The sequence below is a fragment of a genome, unplaced genomic scaffold, assembly GCF_019419815.1.
Source record: "Pyrus x bretschneideri cultivar Hongxiangsu unplaced genomic scaffold, Pyrus_bretschneideri_v1 Contig2, whole genome shotgun sequence".
Taxonomy (NCBI): Eukaryota; Viridiplantae; Streptophyta; class Magnoliopsida; order Rosales; family Rosaceae; genus Pyrus; species Pyrus x bretschneideri.
Genome location: NW_025999501.1, coordinates 2,985,588 through 2,992,919, shown reverse-complemented (window position 1 = coordinate 2,992,919; position 7,332 = coordinate 2,985,588). Strand labels below are relative to the sequence as shown.

General features: G+C 39.1%; 1 long non-coding RNA gene across 1 annotated transcript; it reads left to right on the top strand.

Moving 5' to 3' along the window:
- The first annotated feature begins 5,283 nt into the window (after positions 1–5,283).
- LOC103942946 lies at positions 5,284–6,423 on the top strand. Its single transcript, XR_007257964.1, has 3 exons — positions 5,284–5,529; positions 5,620–5,657; positions 6,095–6,423. It is a non-coding gene; the product is annotated as an uncharacterized LOC103942946 (long non-coding RNA).
- Positions 6,424–7,332: the final 909 nt, after the last annotated feature.

The window sequence follows — 7,332 nt, the reverse complement described above, 5'->3', positions numbered from 1 at the left end:
TGACATATATATTTTCAGGTCTCGCCTGGATTTGAGATTTGGAACTAGAAAACGAGAAGGCTAAGAGGATGGTGAAGGACGTGGCAACCTACTTCTCTATGACTTTGGGGGCTTTTGTGTTCTGGCAATCCATGGATGAAGTCCACGTCCGGATCGTTTTACATCAGGACGAAAATGTTGAAGTTGTCAAAGAGTCTAGCTGATAGGTTTCCTTGTTTCTAGGGTTCATTCACTGGACGTGCTAATAACCCTCCTATACTTGAGGGACAAGTTTGTTATCTGTTTTGAATTAGTCATTTACCACGATTCTAGGGTTGTTGTTATCGTGGGCTGTTATTCCTTTGTTGATGTAAAGCTATTTAATAGCTGGTTGAAGTCTTTTAGTTCAATAAGAATGCTTCTGAGTTTTCAAGACTAAAATACCTTTTGCTCATATCCATTCAAACTTCACGTAAACCTAGTTCAGTTTCAACATCTGGTATCAGAGCCCCATCACAGGGGCCTGACCAAAACCAGCAAACACAGTTGCTTACGTGAAAGAACAAGAATATGACATCCGAGAACAGTTTTGTGCAACCGGCCATTCCAAGGCTCGACGGGCACTACGATCACTGGAGCATGCTTATGGAAAACTTTCTGCGTTCCAAGGAGTATTGGAACCTGGTGGAGACGGGGATCACTGCAGTCGCAGGAGGAGCGGACTCGAGTGATTCACAGAAGAAGGCACAGGAGGAATTGAAGTTGAAAGATCTTAAGGCCAAGAACTATCTGTTTCAGGCCATTGATCGTTCTATCCTTGAAACGATCTTGAAGAAGGACACGGCAAAGGACATATGGGACTCTTTGAAGCAGAAGTACCAAGGGACTGCACGTGTGAAGCGAGCTCAGTTGCAAGCACTTCGAAAGGAGTTCGAAGTATTGCATATGAAGGCTGGAGAAACCGTCAATGATTATTTTGGGAGGACTCTCACTATAGCTAATAAGATGAGGGTACATGGCGAAAGAATGGAGGATATAGTGATCATTGAGAAAGTTTTGAGGTCTATGACGTCAAAATTCGATTATGTGGTCTGTTCGATTGAGGAGTCGAATGATTTGGATACTCTATCCATTGATGAACTTCAGAGCAGTTTGCTTGTGCATGAACAAAGGATGGGTCAACATGTGATGGATGAACAAGCTCTCCAAATCACCACTGGTTTCCAACAAGGAGGAAGGAGTGGTGGCCGTGGCTCCTATCGGGGAAGAGGTAGAGGAAGGGGTAGATTTGGGTTCGACAAATCTATCATAGAATGCTACAATTGTCACGAACTAGGACACTTTCAGTGGGAATGTCCTAAGAAAACTAGGGACTCCAATGCTCACTTTGCAGAAACAAGTGAGGAAATGCTGCTAATGGCGTTGGTGGATGACAAGGAAACTGAAACGGAGCAGATTTGGTTTCTTGACTCAGGATGTAGCAATCACATGTGTGGCAGAAAGGAAGCATTTATCGAAATAGATGCTAATTTTCGAGAGTCAGTCAAGCTGGGAAACAACTTCATTCTCAGTGTGCAAGGAAAGGGAAAAGTACGAATGGAGGTGCATGGGATCATGCATGTGATTACAGACGTTTTCTTTGTCCCTGAATTAAAGAATAACTTGTTGAGTATTGGTCAACTGCAAGAGAGGGGACTCGCAGTGCTCATGCAACATGGAAAGTGTAAGATTTTTCACCCTGAGAAAGGTCTCATTCTCGAAACTGAGATGACATATAACAGGATGTTTGCCTTGAATGCTCGCTGCCCAGGAAATGAACAAAGCTGTCTTTCCATGACAACCACAGATCAAGCTGATCGCTGGCATCGTCGATATGGACATTTAAGTTGGAGTGGTCTGAAGGTGTTACAACAAAAGAACATGGTCAAGGGGCTGCCAAAGCTCAAAGCTTCTCAGAACGTGTGTGAAGGCTGCCTTGTGGGGAAGCAACATCGTGAATCTTTTCCTAGGGAAAGTACATGGAGAGCCTCAAAGATCCTACAATTGATACACACTGACATCTGTGGTCCTATAAACCCAATCTCAAACAGTAAGAAGAGATATTTCATCACTTTTACTGATGACTATAGTAGAAGAACTTAGGTTTATTTCCTGGTGGAGAAATCAGAAGCTTTCACCGTGTTCAAAACATACAAAGCCAAAGTGGAGAAGGAAACTGGATCATTCATCAGAGGTTTGAGGACAGATCGAGGTGGTGAGTTCACATCAAATGAATTCACAGATTTCTGCAATGAGAATGGGGTTCAAAGGCAGTTAACAGCTGCTTATACGCCCCAACAGAACGGGGTTGCTGAACGGAAGAATCGAACCATCATGAATATGGTTCGATGTATGCTATCAGAGAAGCGAATTCCAAAGACCTTCTGGCCTGAAACAGTGAACTGGGCTGTCCACGTGCTAAATCGAAGTCCAACCCTTGCAGTAAAGAGCAAAACACCTGAGGAAGCATGGAGTGGGCGCAAACCCTCAGTAGAGCACTTTAGGGTTTTTGGTTGCATCTCTCATGTGCACGTACCAGATAGCAAGAGATTGAAGCTTGATGACAAAAGCCTCAAATGCATACTGTTAGGGGTAAGTGAGGAGTCCAAAGCTTATAGACTGTTTGACCCTATTTCAAATAAAATCATCATAAGTCGAGATGTAGTGTTTGAAGAAGATCAACTATGGAATTGGGATGACAGTCATGAGCAAGATATTCTAGCTGATCTTGATGAAGAAGCAGGTACTGGAGATGAAGGAAATGAGGAAGAAACTGCTGTTCATGGGTCAGATGACAATAATTCGTTTGAATCAGAAGAAGATGTCATAATTGAAGGCAGTGCACCTCCGGAGGGACGGACTCGAAGGCCACCAAGTTGGATGAGAGACTATGACACGGGTGAAGGTCTCTCTGATGAAGAAGGTATGAACTTGGCTCACTTAGCTTTGTTTACAAATGGTGATCCTATTAGCTATTGTGAAGCTGTGAAAAGTGAGAAGTGGAAACAAGCAATGGATAGAGAAATAGAAGCAATAGAGAAGAATCATACATGGGAATTGACTGACTTACCAACAGGAGGAAAAACCATTGGAGTCAAATGGATTTTCAAGACAAAATTGAATGAAAATGGGGAAGTGAACAAGTATAAGGCCCGGCTTGTTGCAAAGGGATATTGCCAACGATATGGAGTGGATTTTTCTGAAGTATTTGCACCAGTGGCACGAATGGATACAATTCGAATGGTAATATCCATTGCTGCACAAAGGAGCTGGAAAATTTACCAACTCGATGTCAAAGCAGCGTTCTTGCATGGAGAGATCAATGAAGAGGTTTTCGTTGAGCAACCACCTGGATATGAACAGAAGGGAAGGGAAGGCAAGGTTTATCGTCTCAAGAAGGCACTATCTGGGCTCAAGCAGGCTCCACGAGCATGGTATAGTCGAATAGAGGCATATTTTATCAAAGAGGGATTCAGCAAATGTCCCTTTGAACACACACTGTTTGTCAAGACAGCCAATGAAGGTAAAATTTTGATTGTATGCCTATATGTTGATGATCTCATTTTTACTGGAAATGATAGTGTGCTGTTTGAGAAGTTTAAGAGATCCATGATGACAGAATTTGATATGACTGATCTCGGGAGTATGCGATTCTTTCTTGGCATTGAAGTAACACAGAAACCAGATGGCATTTTTATAAGTCAGCGCAAATATGCACAGGAAGTGTTAGACAGGTTCAACATGGGTCAGTGCAACTCAGTGCACAACCCTGTGGTACCTGGATTCAAACTCACTCGTGATGAAGGGGGAGCAAAAGTAGATAGCACAATGTACAAGCAAATGGTTGGGAGTCTTATGTATTTAACAGCTACACGACCTGATCTTATGTACGCTGTAAGTCTAATTAGCAGGTATATGGAGAATCCCACAGAGACACATATGTTGGCAGTCAAAAGGATCTTAAGATACGTGAAGGGAACTGGTGACTTTGGGGTATTTTACAAGAAGGGAGGAAATGAAGAACTCATTGGCTATACAGACAGCGATTATGCTGGTGATCAAGATGACAGAAAGAGTACTTCAGGTTATGTATTTATGATGAATTCAGGAGCAGTTTCATGGTCCTCGAAGAAGCAACCAGTGGTCACTCTTTCCACTACTGAAGCAGAATTCATTGCAGCTGCTTCAAGTTCATGTCAAGTGGTGTGGATAAGAAGAATTTTGAGTTGCTTGACTCTGAGGCAAACTGGTCCAACAAAGGTTTACTGTGATAATGTATCAACCATTAAGCTGTCAAAGAATCCAGTAATGCATGGTCGCAGTAAACATATAGATGTAAGGTTTCATTTTCTTCGAGATCTTGTCAAGGATGAGGTAGTGGAGCTACTGCAGTGTTCTACTCAGGAGCAGATTGCAGACGTGATGACAAAGCCACTGAAACTTGAAGCATTTCAGAAACTGCGAGATCAAATGGGTGTATGCAGATGGCCTGGAATAAACTGAATCAACAGTATTCAGTTTAAGGGAGGAAATGTTGAAGTTGTCAAAGAGTCTAGCTGATAGGTTTCCTTGTTTCTAGGGTTCATTCCCTGGACGTGCTAATAACCCTCCTATACTTGAGGGACAAGTTTGTTATCTGTTTTGAATTAGTCATTTACCACGATTCTAGGGTTGTTGTTATCGTGGGCTGTTATTCCTTTGTTGATGTAAAGCTATTTAATAGCTGGTTGAAGTCTTTTAGTTTAATAAGAATGCTTCTGAGTTTTCAAGACTAAAATACCTTTTGCTCATATCCATTCAAACTTCACGTAAACCTAGTTCAGTTTCAACAGAAAAGGTAAAAATCTCTTCTTTCTCATGCCTGGAGATGCAATTTCTCTTTTAGATTGGACTTAAAATTTGGGTGATTAGCAATTTTTTTTTTAAGAATTCGATTGAATTTCATCACCTCAAGCGCAAAATTGAGAAGGTTCTCATCGAATGGTTCAATTATGGCGGAAAAATCCGATTTTTAGGAAATTGGCATGAACTTTGGTGGTTAGGTTACAGGGAAATGAGGAGTAGGCGATGCTGCATAATTGGGGAGGAAATCAGGGGTGGGAGGAGAAAAGCCAACCAAGTATACCTCTTTTATTTCGATTATTCGGTTGAAAGATTGGAATTTTTTGTTTATGTTTGCCCAGCCTCTTAGTTTCAGCTAAACTTCTGCAGGAAGCCGTTTATGTGTTTGCAATTTTAGGTTTGTAGCTGAAAACGGTGTTTTTTTTTTTTTTTTTTTACATACATCTTCGATAAGATTTTGTGTTAAAAGTGGCGACGGCAAACTCTCTATGGCTTAGACTATAATTAGAACATTTCTGCTATTGGTTCTCACTTTCGGTTTGCTGGTGTTTTGATTTTTTCATAGTGAAGGTGCCTAAGGAAAGGGTCAGGGATAAGGATGAGTCAGCAGAGAATCCAAGCCTTTGTGACTTATATTCAAATATCTGCAATGTGTACGGCGGTAGACTGGTAATAGTTTCATGATTATTTAGTGATGGTGTTAATCTTTATTTCATTTATGTTATTTTTAAAGTTCTCCTTCTCTTTGCTGGTTTTCAGGTTTTACTTGTAGAATAATAAATGACAAAGAGCTTGAGGTACCTCAAAACTTTTTTTCATTTCTAGTATGCATATTTTTTAACATGCCTTTGTATTTGTTTATTACAAGTGTTCTCATTGTGATAGAAGTACTCATTGTTAATAGTCTCTCTACTACTGTCTCCTTTAAATTTTACAACTTTTTTATTTAGGCAGTTACTTGTGTATTTGCCTTGAAGGATATACTTTTGCATTGGCTTAGCTCTGTTGGGGAGTTTTTCTGTACTGCTTTCACTGGGAGGAAAAATGGCTGCCATGAAATTGTGATCTAAAATTGATGCATTCCATAGACAAGGACATGAGACAAGGATTGGCCTGGCATGCAACCTATCATCTTTAATTTGACATTTGTTTTCACAGATACACACATATATTCTTTGAATTGTTCTGATATTTGTATCATAATTAAATTTGTGGTTGTGTGGTTTTGGTGTAGTGAGATATAAGGAGTGATGAAGGAGCTACATAAACTATAGCGAGCTGCATGAAGTAGTGAGATACATGAAGTAGCTATATGAAGGAGTGATGAAAAAGCTATATGAAAGTGATGACAAAGCTATATGAAGGAGTGATGAAGGAGCTACATACATTACATTGTATATACAAAAGGGAAGATGTTTTTATCTGCACGTCTTTGAAAGAATTCAAGTCTGCATTCGGAGTTTGAGGACTAGTGTTAATATGTTCAAACAGATATCTTAGGTTTGTAATGAATGTATTGGCTTTATCACATTGATCTTATATACGTTTGTTTTTATTAATGATCATACAAAACAATCTTTAAACAATGCTCAATGGAATTTTTACCAAAAATCACATATTTCTTGCCTCAATTTCCATTGGAAATGTCTATTATTTTATTTTTTCCGATGAAAATAATATTTGTGACACACTAGAGTAGTAGTTAAGGGTTGAAATAAAACAAACAAAAAAAAATACACATAAATAGTGGGAATTCTGGTCTAAATTTGCCCCAAAAATGAATTTTTGGTTAAAACTCATATTTGGTCCAAGGTTGAAGCAAGTTGGGGTAGGTTTAGAACCTAAAATTTTAGTGGGTCTGATGAACTATATCCAATATCCAAATATTGGTACAACATGGATGAACTATATCCAATATCCAAATATTGATACAACATGTATGTATGTATGTGGTAATCTTTTAGAGATTGGTTTTTATGATTAATCTACATGGCACCATATGATCGGATGGGTAAGTCCCCACTCATGTGAAATCAGTACACTAACATAAACTTTGATGGAAAGACAACGGAATTATCAAATTGACTTGCAGAACTCCTTTTTAGGATCTAAAGTGATAAATTTTCTACTTTAGAGACCATTTTGATTAGAAGGTCCAATTTCAGAGACCAACCGTGATATATATATTAAAAAATAAAAAAAATAAAAAAACCCGCATATTTCTATGCTATAAATCACACGCCATTATAGCTCAACTTTGGTGTAATGACTCTTAGGCCATAAAATGAGTACATATTTATAATATGTGTGACATGTTATGCTATTAGAGACAGGGAGAAAGACCAAAAATGTCAACTATTGTTTAAGAAACTTAAACAAGAAATCTAAACTCATGCATAAATGAGACACAAATCTAGATTTTTATTTCTTGCACACGCAACACTTTTTAGGAAAATACCTTAAAATGGGACA